This window comes from Schistocerca cancellata, chromosome 3 (genome assembly GCF_023864275.1).
Source record: "Schistocerca cancellata isolate TAMUIC-IGC-003103 chromosome 3, iqSchCanc2.1, whole genome shotgun sequence".
Classification (NCBI taxonomy): domain Eukaryota; kingdom Metazoa; phylum Arthropoda; class Insecta; order Orthoptera; family Acrididae; genus Schistocerca; species Schistocerca cancellata.
In genome coordinates, this window is record NC_064628.1 from 496,298,205 (window position 1) to 496,323,456 (window position 25,252).

Below are 25,252 nucleotides of genomic sequence, written 5' to 3' on the forward strand. Positions count from 1 at the left end.
ATTCTAACAATTAGACATCGCCAATCGTATGCTGATACTAATCCCGAAAGAAATTGGCTAAATCTTTGGCGGTGGGTAAGTCTTTTACCATTAAGTTTTGATCGGTAAACGGAGGACAAATTGTGGCGCACTCGTTACGTCTTAATAGTCTCTCATGGAATGAGTCCATACGATCCGTTCGTTGGGCCTGGATGTGGATTTCAAGTTGCGGCCATCAGCGCTATTTGACAGGAACAGACCATACGCCTGCACTGGGACTCTCTTTCATCGCTATCAGGAACACAAACACTATCTACACAACGCTCGCCACAATCAGTCACACAACACTTGCGTTTCTCAATGGGGCTCTAATGCAATAACATAGTATGAAACACCCTGAGAAAAATTTGAACTGTGTGTCGAGTGGAGACTCAGACTTGGACGCTTGCATTATAGAAGCATTTGTCGACTTTGAAAATTAGCTACTGGCTGATGAGAGTTTGGGGGGATGCCCTAAGGTGCCTATGGACGGATTAAAATGTTACTGTATTACCTGGGAAATACTAAAAGTGTTAATACTGGTCTGGTCTAGGCGCGCAGTCCGGAACCGCGCGACTGCTACGGTCGCAGGTTCGAATCCTGCCTCGGGCATGGATGTGTGTGTTGTCCTTAGGTTAGTTAGGTTTAAGTAGTTCTAAGTTCTAGGGGACTGATGACCACAGATGTTAAGTCCCATAGTGCTCAGAGCCATTTGAGCCACTGGTCTGGATGAAGCATAAGATTTTGTCCTTTCAGAAAATATCAATGCAAAGTGAAAAATTACTTCTTAATGATATGACATACATGTTATGAAATGTCTTACTTTACGGGAAAGGAAATATCTACTTTGAGGTTTACGAGAGTGCATGATGGTTTAATTTGGATCGCTACGAAAAAACGCTGTCGTGAGGTGTAAGCCTCGTGCCGGCAGGAAACCGTGAAACGACGACTCTGACGATAGACAAGCTGTTTCGAAAGCAGAGAAGCGGACAGGTTCATGAGTCCCGTCGAAACGTGACTCAGGTACACCGGCACCAGGGTTGACCTTGCCTTGCCTTACCTTACCTTAGTTTACGCTCTCCGCGGCTTCCTCTGCAGTTACTCCAGAGTCGCTGTGTTAATCAAGTCAGTTCCTCGTCACTTCTTCAGCGGTCTGCAATTCCTGAAACACAATTTACATTTTCTTTAGTTTTGTGAGAACTCCGTTTTGATTATGACGAATTAGTTAATCAAGATCTGTACACCGGCATTCTGAATGTAATTACTTACGAATAAGATTGCTGAATCATTGAGACACCGTGAATGAATTGTAAGTCTTGCGGCATAGTTATGAATACAAAGCAGAAATGGTCCTGCAGAAAGTGTCATCATTTCTGTCTCCAAGCTGGTCGTAAGTTGTGTTGAAAAAATGAACAGCATGCAGACAGAAGTGATGACACTATCAGCAGGGGCTGACCATCATTTTGCAGGACAATGCTCAAGCACGTTCACTGCAAGCTGTTACTGATTTGTTTGACTGATTGGGCTGCTAAGTGCTACACCACCTACTGCACGCCCCTGACTTAAGCCCTCGTGAGTTCAACTCGATTTCTAAACTGAAGGAAACACTTCACGGCATTGGCTTCAGAACAGCTACAAATTCGTGGGCCAATAGACCGTGCCGCTCGAACTGTCAACACAACTGGCACTGCTAAAAGTATCCTATGACTTCCACATCGCTGGCAACGGGTTATACACAATTCTGGTGACTAGTCTGAAGGTCAGTAAAACTTTGAAACACGTATCTATTTTGTACGAGCTGTAAATAAATAGTTGCCACTATTAAAGTTTCAACCCTCGTATGCATTACGATCCCAGATCCGCCTCTCGTGATTTAGGAAAACCGCGAATGAGCGAAGTCTGACTGACCCAATGGGGATTTTCACTCCGCTTCACAGGAAAAAGAATCGAGAAACTCAAACTGACTCTGCCCTCATATCAGACATTCAGTATCAGTATGACAGCGAAGATAGTACGCCAAATTCGTCTGCTCTCATTGATCTAGCTTATCCATCCTCAGACCTATGTTTCGCCACTTATATTACATCTTCTGTGGATATCAGTTTACAGTACGATGCATGTCACCAACCTCTTAGCTCATACGCTGACTTTCTTTAATAAGGATTGTCAGTACGTCACGCTTTACTGATATATTGTTCTCGCCGAAGTGTAACGCTTTATGCAAGCATCGACATTTACAGCTTCTTCCACATCGATGTTACATTGTTTTCGCTAGTATACTGCCGAAAAACTGTTGTATGGTACGCTCAGAGACAGTCATTCCAAAGAAAATTCTTGCTGACAGCAGGGGAGAATACTGTGAACTAAAAGATGCCATGCTGTCAACCCTTTCGGTATGCTAAAGAATCATTGTACGTTAGGTCATACAAGACTCATCCTAACAAATAGGTATCCAGAAAAGATGGCCCATTAGTGTCGAATTTTGGCTGGGTAATCAATCGGAAGAAAAAGTACCTACTTTTCAAACACAACTTTATAAAAAGCAAACTTACAATATCACTGGACGTCAAAACTAAATTAACAAAACACATCGGCTGCGTCAGCCGACGTAACAAAAGAACGGTATTGTCTTCCCAATTTATGTTGAAAATTTACAACACCGATAATCTATCAATCTGACAGCATTCTGTACAGAAAAAAAGTGTGATCTCCAGTCTCCCTTCCCATCGATAAAGCGAACAATGCGTGTCATCAGGAGAACAAAACTAAATTTAGTAGCATAAAATAAGAAAAAAGAAAAATCCGATACGTGTCCGCTCCCCTCTGTCATATATTTCTCTTCTTTCGCTGTGCACTGCACCCTCAACGATTTCGCTTCATGACCAGTTGTTTATTGTTCTCCCATGAGAACAACTTTCGTTTTCGTACAGCATCTGGTTAATCATAGGTCTAACGTCTCTCACAGAGATTTTAAATTTTTCTTTATACGTTTACCTCTTGGTTTCACGTGAAAATGTGTAAGAAGGCACGACACAGAAGTATGAAGCTAAAACGAAGTGGTGGTCGATACGAAAGGACTTTAAAAAGCAAGTTGCAAATTATTATGGCAGGCGAAGTGAATACTGCACTAGACTTCATTGTGAAACATACATATGACGCCATTTTTCAACATAGTCACCAAGTCTGTGTAGAGAACGGTCGAAACGTTCTACCAATCTTTCAATTCCTCGACGACAGAAATCCACTCTATCGCCACGAAGATTTTCAAGACGTGCTGTGTGAACGTCCTCCCCATCGAAAAATCTCTTTCCCCGCAGATGTTCTTTCAACTTGACGAAAAGTTGTAAATCGTGTGGTTCAAAATGGTTCAAATGGTTCAAATGGCTCTGAGCACTATGTGACTTAACATCTGTGGTCATCAGTCCCCTAGAACTTAGAACTACTTAAACCTAACTAACCTAAGGACATCACACACATCCATGCCCGAGGCAGGATTCGAACCTGCGACCGGATCGGTCACGCGGTTCCAGACTACATCGCGTGGTGCCGGGTCTTCCTTCCTTCCCGAAAAGCAACACTTATGTCTGAGTACCTTGATTAAATTACTGTCACCGTTTCACTACAACTGAAGCCGACAATACATTTGGTCCCTTTACCGCCAGAATCTACACTGAAGCGCTAAAGAATCTGATACAGGCATGCGTATTCAACTATGTAAACAGGCAGCATAAGGCGCTGCCGTCGGCAACGCCTATGTAAGACAACAAGTGTCTGGCGCACGTGTTAGATTGGCTACTGTGGCCGGCAAAAGATTCTGCAAGAACGGGACCAACAACGACTGATGAGAATCGTTCAAAGTGACAGAAATGCACCCTGCAGCAGCTTTCAGTGCTGGACCATCAGAAAGTGTCGGCGTACGAACCATTCAACGAAACACCATCGATATGGGCTTTCGGAGCTGAAGGCCCACTCGTGTACCCTTGATGACTTTACGACACAAAGCTTTACGCCTCGCATTGGCCTGTTGATGACTGGAAACATTTTGCCTGTTCGGACGAGTCTCGTTTCAAACTGTATCGAGTGGATGGACGTGTACAGGTTTGGAGACAACCTCATGGATACATGGGCCATGCATGTCAGCAGGGGGCTGTTCACATTGGTGGAGGCTCTGTAATGGTGTGGAGCGTGCGCAATTGGAGTGATATGAAACCCCTGATACGCCTAGATACGACTTTGGCAGGTGACACGTACGGAAGGATCCTATCTGATCACCTGCATCCATTCATGTCCATTGTGAATTCCAACGGACTTCGGCAATTCCAGCAAGACAATGAGACATCCCAAACGTCCAGAATTGCTGCAGAGTGGCTTTAGGAAAACTCCTCTGAGTTTAAACACATCCGATGGCCACCAAACGCCGCAGAAATGAACGTTATTGAGCATATCTAGGATGTCTTGCAATGTGCTGTTGAGAAGAGATCTCCAGCCCTCGTACTCTTACGGATTTATGGACAGCCCTGCAGGATTCATGGTATCAATTCCCTCCAGTAGTACTTGAGACATTAATCGAGTCCACGCCTCATCGTGTTGTGGACTTTTGCGTGCTCGCGGGGACCCTACACGATTTTAGGCAGGTGCACAAATTTCTTTGGCTCTTCAGTATATGTGCAATTTAGACGTTTTTCCCACAAAAACTGTACTGTCCCGCGTACTTCAACTTTAGAGTACGTATCCAGTTGCTGTGCTATTTCAGTCGCAGAATGTAATGCACCTGTTATCCGGACCGCAGCACAACTGTATCTGCAGGAAACGTGGAATACATACTTTTTTTAGACTATGCACCAGTCTTGTGCACTGGCGTTAATGTAATCTCATATGCTTTATGAATCCCTACATCATCATCATCATCATCATCATCATCATCATCATTTAAGACTGATTATGCCTTTCAGCGTTCAGTCTGGAGCATAGCCCCCCTTATACAGTTCCTCCGTGATCCCCTATTCAGTGCTAACATTGGTGCCTCTTCTGATGTTAAACCTATTACTTCAAAATCATTCTTAACCGAATCCAGGTACCTTCTCCTCGGTCTGTCCCGACTCCTCCTACCCTCTACTGCTGAATCCATGAGTCTCTTGGGTAACCTTGCTTCTCCCATGCGTGTAACATGACCCCACCATCTAAGCCTGTTCGCCCTGACTGCTACATCTATAGAGTTCATTCCCAGTTTTTCTTTGATTTCCTCATTGTGGACACCCTCCTGCCATTGTTCCCATCTACTAGTACCTGCAATCATCCTAGCTACTTTCATATCCGTAACCTCAACCTTGTTGATAAGGTAACCCGAATCCACCCAGCTTTCGCTCCCATACAACAAAGTTGGTCGAAAGATTGAACGGTGCACAGATAACTTAGTCTTGGTACTGACTTCCTTCTTGCAGAAGAGAGTAGATCGTAGCTGAGCGCTCACTGCATTAGCTTTGCTACACCTCGCTTCCAGTTCTTTCACTATGTTGCCATCCTGTGAGAATATGCATCCTAAGTACTTGAAACCGTCCACCTGTTCTAACTTTGTTCCTCCTATTTGGCACTCAATCCGTTTATATTTCTTTCCCACTGACATTACTTTCGTTTTGGAGATGCTAATCTTCATACCATAGTCCTTACATTTCTGATCTAGCTCTGAAATATTACTTTGCAAACTTTCAATCGAATCTGCCATCACAACTAAGTCATCCGCATATGCAATACTGCTTATTTTGTGTTCACATATCTTAATCTCACCCACCCAGTCTATTGTTTTCAACATATGATCCATAAATAATATGAACAACAGTGGAGACAGGTTGCAGCCTTGTCTTACCCCTGAAACTACTCTGAACCATGAACTCAATTTACCGTCAACTCTAACTGCTGCCTGACTATCCATGTAAAGACCTTTAATTGCTTGCAAAAGTTTGCCTCCTATTCCATAATCTTGTAGAACAGACAATAACTTCCTCCTAGGAACCCGGTCATATGCCTTTTCTAGATCTATAAAGCATAGATACAATTCCCTGTTCCACTCATAACACTTCTCCATTATTTGCCGTAAGCTAAAGATCTGGTCCTGACAACCTCTAAGAGGCCTAAACCCACACTGATTTTCATCCAATTGGTCCTCAACTAATACTCGCACTTTCCTTTCAACAATACCTGAGAAGATTTTACCCACAACACTGATTAAAGAGATACCTCTGTAGTTGTTACAATCTTTTCTGTTTCCATGTTTAAAGATTGGTGTGATTACTGCTTTTGTCCAGTCTGATGGAACCTGTCCCGACTCCCAGGCCATTTCAATTATCCTGTGTAGCCATTTAAGACCTTACATTCCACTGTATTTGATGAGTTTCGACTTAATTTCATCCACCCCAGCCGCTTTATTGCACTGCAATCTATTGACAATTTTTTCCACTTCCTCAAATGTGATCCTATTTCCATCATCATTCCTATCCCATTCTACCTCGAAATCTGAAACATTACTGATCGCATTTTCACCTACATTGAGCAACTCTTCAAAATATTCCCTCCATCTTCCCAAGGCATCCACAGGATTCACCAGCAGTTTTCCTGACCTGTCCAAAATACTTGTCATTTCCTTCTTACCTCCCTTTCGAAGACTGCTAATTACACTCCAGAATGGTTTTCCAGCAGCTTGACCCATAGTCTCCAACCTGTTTCCAAAGTCTTCGCAAGATTTCTTCTTGGATGCTGCAATTATCTGTTTGGTTTTGTTTCTTTCTTCAACATAACTTTCTCTGTCTACCTGGGTTCTGGTATGTAGCCATTTTTGATACGCCTTCATTTTCCTTTTACAGGCTGCCTTGACTGTATCATTCCACCAAGCTGTTTGCTTCATCCTACTTTTACACACTACTGTTCCAAGAAATTCTTTAGCCACTTCTAGTACTGTGTCCCTGTACCTTGTCCATTCCTTTTCCAATGACTGTAATTGACTACATTCAACTAACTGGTATCTTTCTGAGATCGCTGTTATGTACTTGTGCCTGATTTCCTTATCCTGAAGTTTCTCCACTCTTATCCTCCTACATATGGACCTGACCTCCTGCACTTTCGGCCTCGCAATCCCAATTTCACTGCAGATTAAATAATGATCAGTGTCATCAAAGAATCCCCTGAATACACGTGTGTCCCTCACAGCCTTCCTGAATTCCTGATCTGTTATTATATAGTCAATGACAGATCTGGTTCCCCTGCCTTCCCAAGTATACCGGTGAATGTTCTTATGTTTAAAAAAGGAGTTTGTGATTACTAAACCCATACTGGCACAGAAATCCAAGAGTTTTTTCCCGTTCCTGTTGGCCTCCATATCCTCTCCAAATTTACCCATAACCTTTTCATACCCTTCTGTTCGATTTCCAATCCTGGCGTTAAAATCACCCATGAGCAGAACACTGTCCTTGTCCTTTACTCTAACAACTACATCACTGAGTGCCTCATAAAAGCTATCCATCTTATCTTCCCTACGTACGAGAAAATTATAAACCTGATAATAAAAACTGTTTGTCGCAGTGTAATGTATATAAAAGAAAGAAAACAGCAGGATCCTTATTTCAGACCGTAATTAATTGTGGAGAGGAAATCGATGATAAAAATTATTTGGATAAGGCGTCACCACAAAAGCATAGAGAAATCCTCCAGTAACTGCTGCGAGCCCTGGACTGAGGAGTTAATCGAAATTTAGTTCCTTTACCTTGACAGCTTAGACTTTTTGCGTAAATTAATTACCCAAATAAATTATCGAAAAAAGAAGAACAAGATTTAGCGTCGAGTTGCCATTTGGAAAGGGGAAGACCGATTTTCTTTCTCATCATACTGGTCTAGTCCAGTCATGTGTAACGTCTTCGACGACGTCGTTCGCGTTTCCTTCCTTCCTCCATCCGCTCTGTCTCACTGGGGAAGAAGTACCGCCCGCGGCCTTTTCAAAGGAATCAGCCGGCCTTCTCCCGTAAGTGACTTACAGACATGATGGAAAATTAACTTCTGCGTGGCCAGACGGTGATTAGAAGAGTAGTCCTCTTCCAATAAAATTCTTCTTGGTTTGAGGCCGCATTGTCATCTATAAAATTCCGACATTTTGGCCACTATTTCAAGGCGCCTTCCTCAGGGTGTATTGCTAACTGCTGAATGAGCACTAGTTTGGTTACTTATATACTATGGAGGAGTGCTGTCATTGGATGTGAGGGTGAGGAGGAAGGGTATTAGGAGTTCTTTTTATTGGTCTTGGCATTGCATGTTGTCACTGGCGGAAATACGCGTTTTCCATTGGAGTTTCCTTTACTGCTTGCCATTGGTGGGAATCGGCGAATAGGAAACTGAAAGGCGACTACAGCGTAGCGTTGTTTACTAACTGCCTAGTATCGACTAGGCCGCGTCGGCGCTCTGTGTACCCTCCACCGCTGTGGCCTACCGCACGCCTGTTGCTTTGCGAGAGCTGTCCTTCCGCAAAGCCATCAAGGAGATGAAGAACAACTCCCAGATAGTGGTAATACAGGCGGACAAGGGAAATGTCACCTTAGTGTTGGACACAGCAGATTACGACAAGCGGATGGAGGATCTTTTGAATGAACCCATTTACCATCAACTCAAGGGAGATCCGACGGCCAAGATAATGAAATCACCGCAAGCGGTGCTGAAGCAAACCGGGATGGATTTTGACACGACCCGAAGACTCATTCCACAAGTGCCACAAGCACCAAGAATATATGGTGTACCAAAGATCCACAAAGAAGCTTTTCCTTTACGGCCGATAGTGAGTAGTATTAACTCACCGACCTACAAATTAGCGAAAGAATTGGCTACGAAGTCTTTCGCGACGTATTTCTTGAATAAAAATCTGTCGGTGTACATTCCGCGTCAATTCAGGATAAAAATCCAAGCTTTCGACTACTACCTCCATGGTCGTCGTCAGGGCTAAAACTGACTGTCGTAAACTAGCGAGGCACCCACTTTTATGTGCAAAGGACGGCTTCTTATTGGCTGGAATACGTCATAGCAGCAGCGATATGGCGCGTAGTGAAGTGGTGCCCTCTACTTCCATAGATGCAGTTTCTATCCCGCGTTGCTTGCAGCGCCATCCCTTGAATCAGTAGGTAAAGTGCGGGAAGTTTTCCTCTGCGATTTTTCTTTATCCAGTGCACTCTTCTTGGAAGATTTATCGATTTTGAAAGTACGCTAGAAGTTACAGCGCGTTGTTCGGAACCGTGCACCGACTGAATTACATGTAGCTGTAGGCGATCGATGAATTAGTTCAAGAAAAGATTGGACCATTTACGAATTTCGCCCAGAAAATGCACTGGTGCCAGTACGCAAAGTGACAACGAGGGCTTCAATGCGTGCATTTGCAAACAGGTACCGAAACATTTTCATTGTGGAGGCAGAAAGCGTTGAAACAGCAGCATATTCACCTACTCTGAATACCATGAACGTGTTAAGAATTTTTTTGTGGAGGGGGGGATTTGTCGTAAGGTCTTATGGGACCAAGCTGCTGCGGTCAACGGTCCCTAAGCTTACACACTATTTAAGCTAACTTAAACTAACATACGCTAAGGACGAAACACACACCCATGCCCGAGGGAGGACTCGAACTCGGAGCAGCGCGCACCGTGACACGAAATCCTACACAGCGCGGCTATCCCGCACGGCGAACGAGTTAGGAATCGTCCTAGCAAGAAATGTCTGGTTTGTTAACAGAGCCCGGATTAAAAAAGTACGGCACCAGATTCAGAACCACAGCGTGTTTGAGGAAGAGGAAGGATGCCTCTATGGTCATGGAATCGTAGATTAACCGTAAATCTGGAACGTCTTGTTTTTGTCACTCCAAATTATAAACGCGTTTTTCTCGAATCAACATTTTCCAGCGCTCGAAGTGCTCTAGAGACTAGATTAATTAACCGATTCATTTAATTTATGTAGATGAAAGATAATTAAATTTAGGCGGTCTTATCGAGAACTGATTTATTCGAATTTTTTTAACATTTAAATTTAGAAAATTTACCAAGAAAATGACATGTTTTTGAAACAGCTGCCATTTTTTCGTACCTCTCGAACAGAACCTCCACTTAAGGTCATGTTGCTGAAGTGTATATAGCTTTTACTTCACCTTCTCAGCTCGTCTACAGCGTAATCCTAATGAAGTGAACACTACACTACACTACATCAAAAGTATCCAGACACCACTATGTAATGCGGAATTGACCACTAGATGTCTTCACGAGGCAGACCCGCCAGTATAAAAGGTGGTGGGGGTCTATTCTGTTGCCAGCAAAGAAGTAGTAGCAGAAGCTAAAGCTATCCAAGTCGACTAATGAGATTGTTAAGTGGCAACACGAACGAACAACCAAGTTAAACCAAGACCAGCAGACATCGAGAAGAAACTACAGCTAAGCCGAGACCAGGTAGACCTCATGTACTTACGAGCAGAGACGGTCGAGCACTGAGGAGCGTGATCGTAAAAAATCCGCCAGAACAACGGAAGGAATCACTCCTGACATCCAAAGTGCTACAAGCATTCCCGCTGTACGTGGGGAGTTAAGAGAATGGAATGGAGTTTTCATGCTGCGCCTCATAAGCCATACGTATCTGTAGTGAATGTTATGCGACAGTTGGGGTGGTGCAAAGAGTGACGACACTGGATAGTGGGTGACTGGAAACGAGAGATTTGGAGCTAGGAATCCGCTGTAGCTTGTGGCAATTCGATGGAATGGTTGGGGTTTGGCGAATCTTTGGAGAACGACAAGTGCTATCATGTGTAGCGCCAAAAGTGATGCACAGAGAAGGTGGCGTTACTGTACAGGGCTATTTTGTGAGGCTGGGGTGTGTTATCTTTATTGCGCCTCAGAAAGCTCTAAGTACGGAAGGATATGAACAGATTTTACAGCATTGTGTACTGCTTACAGTAGAGGAACAGTTCGGGGACGATCTTCTACATACTCCGCAAGCTACCTAATGGTGTGTTGATAGTACTTCTGGTACCACTAATTGATCCAGTCTTCCCTGTTCTGCTCCCGAATGGCGTGTGGGAAAAATTATCGTCTGTAAGCCTCTGTATTAGCTCTAATTTCTCGAATTTTCTCATCGTAGTCGTTCCGCGAGATGTATGTCGGAGGAATTAAAATGTTGTCCTACTCTTTCCGGGAAGTACTCTCTCGAAATTACAATAGTAAACCTCTCCGTTATGCACACAACACCTCTCTAGTGACATCCGCGTTTGGATTTTGTTGATCATCTCTAACACCCTCACGTCGACTAAATGATTCCGTGACGGAACGCGCCATTCATCGTTGGATCTTCTCTATCTCATCAGTCCTACCTGGCAAATGTCCCAGATTGATGTACAATACTCAACAATCGGTGGAACAAGCGCATTGTTCGCCGCTTCCTTCGTGGATGAGTTGTTTCCTTAACATTCTTCCTATGAATCTCAGTCAGGCATCTGGTTTCCCACACATTTGTGTGTGTGTGTGGGGGGGGGGGGGGGGGGGCTCTGAGCACCAAGGGACTAAACATCTGAGGTGGTCATTCCACTTAACGGTCACTCTGCGTAGCTACTCCTTCATATTTTAACGTAGATACTGTTCCAGCGATTTGTTATCAAGAATGTAGTTGTACAGTAGTGGATGTATTTTCCTACGCACGAGCAATATGACACATTTATTTACGTTCAGGGTGAACTGCCAGAGTTTGCACCATTCATTAGTCCTCTGTAGGTTATTCTGCAAATCCATTGATTTGGCGTGGCTACTTTCTTACAGACAACTGCGTCATCTGCGAACAGTCGTAAAGAGCTTCCAACGCTTCTTATTAGATTATTTATATACATTCTAAACAGTAACAGCCCTTTCAAACTTCACTGGGGTATTCCCGAAATTACCATTACATCTGTCGATTTTGTTCCGTTATGAGCGACGTTTTGAGTTCTATCTGCAAGGAAGTTTTGAATCCAGTCGCAAATCTGATTTCTGTCTACATCTACATCTACATGGATACTCTGCAAACCACATTTAAGTGCCTGGCAGCGGGTTCATCGAACCATCTTCACAATTCTCTATTATTCCAATCTAGTATAACACGCGGAAAGAATGAACACATGTCTTTCCGTACGAGCTCTGATTTCCCTTATTTCATCTTGGTGATCGTTCCTCCCTATGTAGGCTGGTGTCAGCAAAATATTTTCGCATTCGGAGGAGAAAACTGGTGATTGGAATTTCGTGGAAGATTCCGTCGCAACGAAAAACGTCTTTCTTTTAATGATGTTCCGCCCAAATCCTGTATCATTTCTGTGACACTCTCTCCCATATTTCGCGATAATACAAAACGTGTTGCCTTTCTTTGCACTTTTTCGATGTACTCCGTCAGTCCTATCTGGTAAGGATCCCACACTGCGCAGTAGTATTCTAAAAGAGGACGGACAAGCGTAGTGTCCCGCTAATAAAACGCAATCTTTGGTTAGCCTTCCCCACAACATTTTCTATGTGTTCCTTCCAATTTAAGTTGTTCGTAATTGTAATACCTAGGTATTTACTTGAATTTACGGCTTTTAGGTTAGACTTATTTATCGTGTAGCGGAAGTTTAACGAGTTCCTTTTAGCACTTATGTGGATGACCTCACACTTTTCGTCATTTAGGGTTAACTGCCACTTTTTGCACCATTCAGATATCTTTTCTAAATCGTTTTGCAGTTTGTTTTGGTCTTCTGATGACTTTATTAGTCGATAAACGACAGCGTCATCTGCAAACAACCGAAGACGGCCGATCAGATTGTCTCCAAAAATCTTTTATATAGATAAGGAACAGCTAAGGGTCTATAACACTACCTTGGGGAACGCCACAAATCACTTCTGTTTTACTCGATGACTTTTCGTCAATTACTACGAACTGTGACCTCTCTCTGACAGGAAATCACAAGTCCAGTCACATAACTGAGACGATATTCCATAAGCACGCAATTTCACTACGAGCCGCCTCTGTGGTACAGTGTCAAAAGCCTTCCGGAAATCCAGAAATACGGAATCGATCTGAAATCCCTTGTCAATAGTACTCAGCACTTCATGTGAATAAAGAGACAGTTGTGTTTCACAGTTCACAGGAACGATGTTTTCTAAACCCATGTTGACTGTGTGTCAAAGGGGGGAGGGGGGGGGCTCTGAGCACCAAGGGACTAAACATCTGAGGTCATCAGTCCCCTAGAACTTAGAACTACTTAAACCTAACTAACCTAAGGACATCATACACATCCATACCCGAGGCAGGATTCGAACCTGCGACCGTAGCGGTCGCGCGGTTCCAGACTGTAGCGCCTAGAACCGCTCGGCCACTCTGGCCTGCGACTGTGTGTCAATAGACCGTTTTCTTCGAGGTAAATCATAATGTTCGAACACAATATATGTTCTAAAATCTTGCTGCATATCGACGTTAACGATATGGGCCTATAATTTAGTGGATTACTCCTACTACCTTTCTTGAATATTGGTGTGACCTGTGCAACTTTCCAGTCTTTGGGTACGGATCTCTCGTCGAGCGAACGGTTGTATATGATTGTTAAGTATGGAGCTAATGCATCAGCGTACACCGAAAGGAACCTAATTGGTATGCAGTCTGGACCAGAAGACTTGCTTTTATTAGGTAATTTAAGTTGCTTCACTACTCCGACGATATTTACTTCTACGTTACTCATGTTGGCAGTTGTTCTCGATTCGAATTCTGGGATATTTACTTCGTCTTCTTTTGTGAAGTCACTTCGGAAGGCTCTGTTTAGTAACTCTACTTTGGCAGAATTGTCTTCGATAGTATCTCCATTGCTATCGTGCAGAGAAAGCATTGATTGTTTCTTGCCGCTAACATACTTCACATACGACCAGAATCTCTTTGGATTTTCTGCCAGGTTTCGAGACAAAGTTTCGTTGTGTATCAGCGCAACATGACACCCTGTCATAAGATACGGCAATACTTTGAGGTCAATATCATTCCTGATATGGTTTGGCTTGCCCAGAGTAGCGACCTGAGCCCAATGCAGTAGCTTCTGGAAAAGCTGCAGCGTCAAATTCCCTCCAGACTCCAGCATCAGTACCCTTTCAAAGTTCGGCTTTTGAAGAAGAATCGGCTGGCATTCCGCTACAGACCTTCCGACACCTCACTGAAATTGTCCCCAGTACAGTTCAAATCGTCATAAAGGCGAAGGCCAGTCACAGCCTTCATTAGAATCCACTAACGGGTATCCGAATACTTTGGATCAGCTAGTGTATATGACGTTTTATATGTTTGCGCCAAAATTTGCCACTGGAAATCACACACGGCAACAACTAGTGTAGCTGCACAGGTGCCTGTGTGTGGCACTCTGTGACGTCTTCAGAGCCAGTCACAGGCATCCTTTTCGTAGCTCTCGCCTGTACACAATTCAGCTCCGGCTGTGTCAGAGGAGCAGGTCCGCAGTGTTTTCCGCGCTGAGCGCTGCCCTCCGTCAGCGCGGCCGCTGGTATCCCCGCCCACGCCCCCGCCGACAGAGGAGCGCGCGCCACTGTCATCAGCTGACGCCAGGCGTGCCACCACCTACAAACACGCCCAGTGCCACTCCCGCGAAGCGCGGCGGCCGCTAAAAATATGCGCGTATTTTTAAAAATGAAACCGAGCCCGTTCTCTGCTGTACGGCAGAGGCACTCACTATGCTACAGAAATTGTACCGGCTGGTTATAATTAAACTTTCCCTATTTAACACGTTATAACACGGAAACAAATTACCGTACGAGTACCAAACTGGGTACTCGCAGTGCACTTGTTGACGTGTCAACATGAGCTAGGACAAACGGAGCAGGGCATTATTGGCGAAGCTCTGTTATCAAAACAACAGTAATGCTGCAGCTGCACTTCGAGAATATCGCCGGCTGAAAGGATTACGGAAGGGTCCTCTTTCTCCGCCTGTGCGCTGAGCATGATGAAGAAGTTCGCATCGACTGGAGAACCGGGCGTCGCTCCGGGAAGAGGCCGACGACCGGTTGCAGCACAGGTGTTTGATGAAATCGGTGTTGCTATGGCAGACAATGCTGCGCGCAGTTCCATATCGTCAGGCAGTGCGCGTGCTGTGTCACGACAGTTGAACATCCCATGGTGCGCTGTACGGAAGGTGCTTCGAACCATTCTCAGATGGTATCCGTACAAGATCCATATCGTACAACAGCTTGCACCACAGCACTCACAAAGACGTGTTGACTTCTCTCTCCACTTTCCCGCAAGGATTGAAGTTGACGAGGGGTGACGCTGAACAGTCCTATGGACACACGAAGCTCATTTTTCTCTGACGAGTGAGATGAACATATCGAATTAGCCGGCCGGAGTGGCCGTGCGGTTCTGGGCGCTACAGTCTGGAACCGAGCGACCGCTACGGTCGCAGGTTCGAATCCTGCCTCGGCAATGGATGTGTGTGATGTCCTTAGGTTAGTTAGGTTTAATTAGTTCTAAGTTCTAGGCGACTGATGACCTCAGAAGTTAAGTCGCATAGTGCTCAGAGCCATTTGAACTATTTTTGAACACAGAATTGCCAAGTGTGGGGATCTTCACCTCCAGTCACTGTGCTTGGAGTTGAACGTGTGGAGGTGAACGTGTCACCGCATGGTGTGACTTCACGGCTACGTTCATCATCGGCCCATTCTTTTTTGAACAGGGGGGCGTTCAAGAGCCAAATACGTGCAGTGTGACTGGTCAGTGTTATGGCGATATGCTTGTCCAGCATGCCATACACGCCTCATATGAAAGAGACGTATTGAACTCAACATGTAAGATGAGGCCCGACTGGACACCGCTCATGAAGTTCACCTAATTCTCAGAAACACATTTCGAAACGATCGAATTATGAGCCGATCGTTTGCAAATGCTTTCCCGGTACGATCACCTGATCTCACTCCCTGTGATATCTGATTGTGAGGCTACCTGAAGGACAGGGTTTACCAGGGGAACATTCACACGTGTGCTGATCTGAGGCGCAGCGTATACCTATGGACACGCTTCGTTCTGCTGTGCATAATGCAATGGTGCGGTTTCAGATTCTTCTCACACAGATGGGCACCATGTTGAGCCCCTTTTGTAGCAGTAATGGTACCGGTATGTACTGGTATGTTGTACCAATTGAACTGATTTTGCATTATTTCTTTTCCCCATGTCCTTGACATTAATGCTACCAAGTACGGTAATTAGTTTCCGTGTTTTAACGTGATGCTGATGAGGGAAAGTTTAATTATAATCACCCAGTATTTGCGTTTGTTTTGTTTCCGTCACGTAAGAAGAAAGCGGAGTGCCACTCTCGTTCAGAAACGGTTGGCTGGTCGTTCTACTTCCGGTTGATTTCAAGACGCAGCTGCCACGTCAAATGTTGCCCACGAAGTTTGAGTGTATCGCTCTTGTTCTCTACAGGGTGATTCCATGATAGTGTTACAAACTTTCAGGGATCATGGAGAAGGGTTAATGTAATAATCTGATGAAAGAGACTCTGGTCCAGAAACAACCGAGTCAAAATTCATAAGCGAAAACCGTTGTGATACGTCTGAAAGTGGATACGTGTACCGGTACTGTTGTTGCTAAGATTGAAGGAAAGACAAGTTTCAGAGGTGGCAGTATGGATCAAAACAAGGCAAACATGCTTAGAATATTTGGGCTCTAAAATGCACACCTTAAAAGCTCAGAGCACTTGTTGATCTTCTATTGAACAAGTGGTCATAGCTCTTACGGTATGTGCTTTAAAGCCCATGTTCACTAGACTTTTCTTCCTTGTTTTCATCGGTACTGCCTCCTTCCAAAATATGAAAAGTAAATAGCTCGCAGTAAAAGAGGTTCACTGTCAGAGATATCGAAACGACTCGGGCGTTTCCAGACAAGAGTCCATTACCTCAGATTGATACACTTACCCTTGTCTACTATCTCTAAAAAGTTAAAACATCATCACGGAATCACCCTGTGTATTTATAAACAATTTGACGGGAAGGGTGAGCAGCAATCTCACTCGCTGCTGGTTGGTTTGGGGGAAGGGAGCAAACAGCGAAGACTTCGGTCCCATCGTTTTGGGAATTATGGGGAAGAAAGTCGGTCGTGTTCTTTCAAATGAACCATCCCAGAATCTGCCAGAAACGATTTAGGGACCTAAATCAGGATGGCCGGACGCGGGTTTGAACCGTGTGCTAGTGTGCTGACCACTGCGTCACCTCGCTCGGTGACTGGTTGCTGCTGTCGCTGTAGTGTACGGTGAAGTTCGACGTTGGGTAACTGTAGGGGGATACAGGATGACTTACATAAGATTTCTAATTGGTGTGAAGAATGGTACCTTGTTCTAAATGTAAAAAATAACGTGAGTTAATGCAGACAAGTAGGAAAAATTATCCCCTAACGCTCTAATACAGCTACACAGCTTGATAGAGTCACGTCGGTTTTATATATCTACGCCTAACGTTCTAAAATGGCATGAAATGGAACGAGCACATAAGGTCGATTGAATGTCACGCGAATAACTTAGGTTAATTGGGAAAATTCTAGGGAAGCGCAGCTCGTTTACACTATCTAACAAAAAGTATCTGGGCACCAATACGTAATGTGGAATTGACAACAGACGTCGTAAGAGGAGAACCCGCCAATAAAAGAAGGAGGCTGGGAGTATCGTATTGTACGAGTGCATTCTTAAAAGTAATGCCTGCGAATTTTTTAATGCGAGAACTCTTAAATTTATTAAATAAAATAAACGTTATTAACATTCCACAGCCTTATTCTTCATGTCTGCATATTTATTTCCGAACTTCGCCCTGGCAATGAACAAATTTCTCCCAACGAAAAATCAGTTTGTTACTGTAGAATGTTTGTCTTTGTTGACGGAGCCACAACCTCACCTCTGTTTGCACCGCTTCATCACTATCAAACTCCTCAAAGGTCTTCTTTAAGTTTTGGAAACAGATGAAAATCGAATGGGGATAAGTCGGGACTGTATGGCGGATAATCGATGGCAGTGAACCCAAGGCATCGGATTGTTGTAGATGTCCCAGCGCTCGTGTGTGGTCTGGCATTGTCATGCTTGAAGGAGAAGGTGCTCAGTGTGTGCACGAATTCTTAGAACTCGAATCTCGATTACGGCACGCTGTTTGTGAATGGTTCAAATGGCTCTGAGCACTATGGGACTTAACAGCTGTGGTCATCAGTCCCCTAAAACTTAGAAGTAACCTAACTAACCTAAGGACATCACACACATCCATGCCCGAGGCAGGATTCGAACCTACGACCGTAGCAGTCGCGCGGTTCCGGACTGCGCGCCTAGAATCGCGAGACCACCGCGGCCGGCGCTGTTTGTGAATCATCGACATAGTTAAGTTACACACCCCTATCTTACACACTACAATTCGGTGTCCTCTACCGACAGAGGGCTTAAAATATACCCTTCTACAGGAAAAAACAATAAACCGTCAGAATGTAAGCACCGTGGGCTGTAGTTATTAATGATTTTTAGTACGAGGGTTGACTGAAAAATAATGCCTCCACCTTCGTAACTCTTCAACAGTTGGCAGCATTGGTGTGCGGCAGGTACTGGCTTGTTACGTAGCCTCTTCTATACAGCTCCAGTTGGCGGGAAGCCTTAGCATTGAACGGTTGTGTTCTTACAGTGTAAAGTATGGAACCCTGCGCAGAGCGTCGGTCAATGCGATTTAAAGCAACGTGCGTGCAGTCCTTGAATTCTTGACAGCAGAAGGTGTCACCCCAAAGGAGATTCATCAGAGCATGAAAGCAGTTTATGGCGACTGTGTTGATGTGAGTACTGTGCGTCGTTGGGCGAGTAGGTTTAGAGATATGGAGACGCGAACATCTGACCTGCGTGACACACAAAGAATTGAACATCCTGTGACAGCAACCACCGAGTTTCACAAGCAAAATGTTGATAGGTTGATTCAGGACGATCGTCGTATCACACAGGGAGAAACTGCAAGCACAATCGGCATTTCTCAAGAACGTGTGGGTCACATTATTGCTTTGCTTGGCTATCGGAAGAACTGCTCACGATGGGTACCCCGGATGCTGCCTCCTGAAATGAAACTGCACAGACTTGGAATTTGCCAGGAACTCCTCTCGCGTTACGAGAATGAAGGTGACGCCTTTCTCCATTCATTTGTGCCTGGAGACGAAAGGTGGGTACAACATTACGACCCGGAGACGAAGCGTCAGTCTATGGAATATCGACACAAAGACTCACCCCAGAAAAAGAAATTCAAGACGAAGCTCTCAGCTGGAAAAATCATGGCCACAGTGTTCTGGGACGCAGATGATGTTATACATGTTGATTTCCTTGATAGTTGAACAACAATAAATTCAGAGCGTTACATCACAACGCTGCAAACTCTGAAACGACGGCTAACAAGGGTCCTGCAGCATGACAGTGCCAAACCACACACTTCACGTGCCACCACAGCAGAACTTTGAATCTCACCACCGTACGGCATCCTCCATAAAGTCCAGATTTAGCGCCGTCTGACTTCCATCTGTTCCTGATACTGAAAGACGATCTGCAGGGACATCATTATGCTTCTGATGAAAACGTTGAAAGAACTGGTGGGACTGTGGTTGCGGAAACAGAGTGTCGACTTCTTCCGTGACGGCTTCAGAAAACTTGTTCAACGTTGGTAGAAATGTATCCAATTGGCTGGTAATTATGTGGAAAAGTGAATATCGGTAATTAAAAATCACGTTTAAGGATTATTTCTGCATTTGATTTATTAACATATACCCATCCAAACTCAACTAACGAAGGTGGAGGCATTACTTATCATTCAAACCTCATATAAGGAACTGATTTTGAAGTACCAATGTGTTCTATCCCTGTTACACCCACCAGATGAAACGTTTACGCCAATTTTTATTATGCCAAGTTATGTTTCTCAACTTGTTGAGTGGGGAAGACACAGCACTTCGAGGTGACACCAATCATCCTTTAGCGTGATTTTATTACTTCAAAAAATGGCTCTGAGCACTATGGGACTTAACAGCTATGGTCATCAGTCCCCTAGAACTTAGAACTACTTAAACCTAACTAACCTAAGGACAGAACACACATCCATGCCCGAGGCAGGATTCGAACCTGCGACCGTAGCAGTCGCGCGGTTCCGGACTGCGCGCCTAGAACCACGAGACCACCGCGGCCGGCGATTTTATTACTGATTTACACTGAAGAGCCAAAGAAACTGGTACAGACATGCGTATTCAAAAACAGAGATATGTAAACAGGCGGAAGAAGACTGTATGGTCGGCAACTCCTATATAAGGCAGCAAAAGTCTGTCACAGTTGTTAGATCGGTTACTGCTGCTAAAACGGCAGGTTATCAAGACTTAAGTGAGTTTGAACGTGGTGTTATAATCGGCGTTCGAGAGATGGGACAGAGCATCTCCGAGGTAGCGATGATGGTTCAAATGGCTCTGAACACTATGGGACTTAACATCTGAGGTCATCAGTCCCCTAGAACTTAGAACTACTTAAACCTAACTAACCTAAGGACATCACACACATCCATGCCCGAGGCAGGATTCGAACCTGCGACCGTAGCAGTCGCGCGGTTCCGGACTGCAGCGCCTAAACCGCGTGGCCACCGCGGTCGGCGGTAGCGATGAAGTGGGGACTTTCCCGTAGGATCATTTCAAGAGTGTACCGTGAATATCAGGAATCCGGTGAAACATCAAATCTCCAACAGCGCTACGGCCGGAAAAAGATCCTGCAGGAATGGGACCTACGACGACTGATGAGAAATCGTTCAAGGTGACAAAGTGCAACCCTTCCACAAATTGCTGCAGATTTCAATGCTAGGCTATCAATAAGTGTCAGCGAGTGAATCATTCAACGAATCATCATCGATATGGGCTTTCCGAGTCGAAGGCCCACTCATGTACCCTTGATGAGTTGTCGTGAACTCATCAGGGGTACACGAGTGGGCCTTCCTTCCACAAATTGCTGCAGATTTCAGTGCTGGGTTATCAGTAAGTGTCAGCGTGTCAATCATTCAACGAAACATCATAGATGTGGACTTTCGGAGTCGAAGGCCTACTCGTGTACACTTGATGAGTTCACGACACAAAGCTTTACGCCTCGCCTGGACCCGTCAACACTGACATTGGACTTGTGATGACTGGAAACACGTTGCCTGGTCGGACGAGTCTCGTTTGAAATTGCATCGAGCTGATGGACTTGTTCGGGTATAGAGACAAACCCATGAATCCAAGGGCCCTGCACGTCAGCATGGGACTGTTCAAGCTGGTGGAAGTCCTGTAATGGTGTGGGGCGTGTGCAGTTGGAGTGATATGGGATCTCTGATCCGTCTAGGTACGACTATGACAGGTGACACGTACATAAGCATCCTGTTTGATCACCTGCATCCATTCATGTCCATTGTGCAATCTGACGAACTTGGGCTATTCCAGCAGGACAATGCGACACCTCACCCGTCCAGAATTGCTACAGAGTGGGTCCAGGAACACTCTTCTAAGTTTAAACACTTTCGCTGGCCACGAAAGTCCCCAGACATGAACGTTATTGAGCATATCGGGGATGCCTTGCAACGTGCTGTTCAGAAGAGATCTCCACCCCTTCGTAGTCTTATGGATTTATGGACAGCCCTGCAGGATTCATGGTGTCACTTCCCTCCAGTACTACTTCAGACGTTAGTCGAGTCCATGCCTCGTCGTGTTGCGGCACTTCGGCGTGCATGCGCGGGCCCTACGCGATATTAGGCAGGTGTGCCAGGTTCTTTGGCTTTTCAGTGTATATAGTTCATTTTGGTTTATCGTACGACCAGAGCCTGCTGTCATTCAGAGAAGAAGTCCAAGACTTTTAATGAATGATACAGAGCTGTTAGGAAATCGCGATATGCAATTTACATTGTTCAAAATCCCATGTGTCCACATCCTCTGTTGCGCTGCTCCCAGAATCAATCTGGGACACTTACATACTTCATTCTGTGAAGTTTTATTTGAAATATGTGAGCGATCAGAGGTGTAACTCACAGGCTGCAAATGCTTGGACAGGAAGAATAAAGGTGAAGAATGTTAATAACGTGTCTTTTCATCTCGTGGAGTCGGGTGTACTGGCGGTAGTCTGCCTTTTCCCAACACGCTATTTCGACGTCGTAACACAGCGTCTTCATTAGGTGTTTCCTGCGGCGACTGATCGACAAGCTGACCGTGTGCCGTATTTACGCCTGGGCGGTGTCTGGTGTTCCCTACAGCGTCTGCGGCCGCTGCGGCCGGCGACACGATAGAAAGCCGGAGCGGTCGCAAACACCATAAGAAAGTCTGCAGCGTCCCGATAGTTCTAGGAACGCGTGTGGCGGGCGCAGGCCTAGTGAGGAACGCTTTGGCACGACCGCTACCGGAGAAAACAGCGGAAACGGGCGCGGACGGAAAATGGAACGCCTAGAGATAAATAGGACCGCCAGAAACGGTCACCGCAGACACGGACGGCGTAGGGAACACCAGGCACCGCCAAGGCGTAAATATGGGACACGGTCAGCATGCCAATTAGTCACAGGAAACACCTGATGAAGATGCCGAGTCATGTCGTCGAAATATTGTGTTGGGAAGACGCAGCCCACCGGCAGTGCACCCGATTTTACGAGATGATACCGAATCGCCGGGAAAGTCTGAGAAATTACGTTTCTTTTATATAAAAAGCTTTAAGAGTTTTTACATTAAAAATTCAGAGACATTACTTTTCAGCACGCCCTCACACCTTCTCTTTTTTCGGCTTTTGTGGAAGTACGGGTTGGCATTCCTCCACAGACATTCAGACATGACATTGAAAGTATCCCGAGCAGTGTTCAAGCAATTATGAAGGCGAAGAGTGGACGTACCCTGTATTAATGTACGTAATAGGTGTCCGGATACTTCTGATCAGGTAGCGCACACACCGCGTCACTGCCAGGAGTTGTGTCAGCGGTGGAGGACGACGTAACCGTCTGATACAGTTCTACAGCACTGCAAAGCGTCCAGTGTGCTCTTCTAAGTGGGCGACAAAAAGTTTGCGCGGTGAGCTTGACTTCGCCACGTGCTCAGCCCCCGCCTGGTCAGATACAACCGGCAGAGTAGGCGTGGCTGTGGCAGCATCGCACGCCGCGACGCCACGCCGGCCGCCCGGATCGAATCCGGCGCAATTATTCATGTGTTGCCGTTCGCGCCTCGCCGTGCGGAAACCATTAGCCAGACGCAGACGTCTCGTCTCGTCCCGTGCCGTGCCGTGACTGTGACGTTGACGCCACCCGCCGGATGCTGGGAGCTCGTGAGGGAGAGAGGGGGCGACAGATGGAGAGAAAGAGAGAGAAGGAGGGGCCCCAGATGCCTCCCACGATTCCGATCCCGCCCTACGCGCAGCTGGGTGCGCGGGGCCCCTGGTGCTACTCATATCCTTCTGCCACACAACACCCTTACAGCATGTTTTCGTACAGCCCTGTTATAATTTTGCTTCTGTGCGGGGCCGCAGTCTCTAGAAATTTTATGAAGCAAAACATGGTCCGTAGCAGGTCGTATTGTTTTTATGTTTTATTAGCTGAGCATCCAGCGTTTCCCGGGTGTGTCAGTGTTTATTTCAGTTCTAGTAGTCGATCTCGTCCTTCATCTTCTCTCTGACCATATCCTCTGCCCCTCTCTGATCGCCTCCTTCTCCCCCTTCTCTTTGTCCATCTACACCATCCCCCACTCTGTGTCCATTTCCTCCCGCAGTCCTCTCTGTCCATTTGATACTCCCTCCTCTCTTTGTCTATCTCCTCCTCCCCCTTTCTCTCTCCATCTCCTCCTCGCCCTCTCTATGTGTCGTACAATGATATAATTTTGTCAGGGACGTTTGTGGATACCGTCTGATAAATGTGTGATGAATGTGTCTGATAAATGAACTAGCAGCAAGGAAGTAACACATTTAAACATCATGAGGTCATGACTGATGCTTCAGTTTTAGTGCATGAACAGCGAAAATGTAGTAAGCTATAAAATTTTCCCTTTTCATCATTTTGCGGACGTTGTAAGCGAGAAAAAGTGTCGTAAAGGTTTGAAATTACGTGTAAAGTTTGTTGCAAGTCACTGAGGGCTCTCGTTCTCAAATACTGGATGAATAAAACTGGGATATTCGCACGTCGTACACTACACTCCTTTTTCACCCCCACCCCCATCTCTTTGATAGGTACGTGATTTTTACCCCCACAGAGTTGCTTTCCAGATAGTAATGGATATGTGTACGAAGTTTGGTGGAAATGGGTGCAGTACTTTCGGAGGATACGTGGAATGTACATACATACATTTTTATACAACGTACGAATATCTTTTTTTTTCGTGATTCTTTTTTGATGATAAAACCTATACGGCACTCAAAGCTATGCTCAAGACACCTGCGAAAACCTCATGAAAATTTGCCTGGTAGTTTTGGAGATTAACGTGTTCAACGGCAAACAGAAAAACACGATTTTACTGTTTATTTATTAGTATAGATCTACAACTACATCTACATACATACTCCGAAAGCCACAGTATGGTGTGTGGCGGAGGGCACCCTATACCACTTCTAGTCATTTCCTTTTTGTTCCACTCTCGAATAGAGCAAGGGAAAACAACTGCCTAAATGCCTCCGTGCGAGCCCCAATCTCTCTAATCCTATCTTCATGGTCCTTACGCGAAATGTTCATCGGCGGCAAAAGTATCGTTCAGTAGTCAGCCTCGATAAGAACGCCGCCTTCCCTCCTTCGGTTACCATCTGATTTCAGCTCCATAACACTTGCCTGTTGTTCGAACCTACCGGTAACGAATCTAGCAGCCAGCCTTTGATTTGTCCCAGTGTCCTCCTTTAATTCGGTTTGATGCGGATCCCAAACACTCGAACAGTACTCAACAATGGGTGACACTAGTGTCCTCCTATATGCGGCCTCCTTTACAGATGAAGCATATTCTCCTAAAATTCTCCCAATAAACCGAAGTCGGCCATTCGCGTTCCCTACTACAGTCTCACATGCTCATTCCATTTCATATTGCTTTACAATGTTACGTCTAGATATTCAGTCGGTTTTTCCTCCTCATCTGCATTAACTTACATTTCTCTGTAACTAGATCTAGCTGCTATTCATCATACCAACTAGAAATTTTGTCTAAGTAATCTTGTATCCTCCTACAGTTTCTCAACGAAGACACCTACCTT

The 25,252-nt window shown here is 45.2% G+C and overlaps 1 protein-coding gene across 2 annotated transcripts in view; it reads right to left on the reverse strand.

The window, feature by feature from the left end:
* Positions 1-25,252, reverse strand: part of LOC126175267 (CYFIP-related Rac1 interactor B) — a 398,870-nt gene that overhangs the window by 255,699 nt on the left and 117,919 nt on the right. For both annotated transcript variants that reach the window (XM_049921917.1, XM_049921916.1), the window contains exon 2: positions 1,084-1,180. The gene's annotated coding sequence lies outside the window, so the exon portion shown is untranslated. The remainder of the gene's footprint in view (positions 1-1,083; positions 1,181-25,252) is intronic.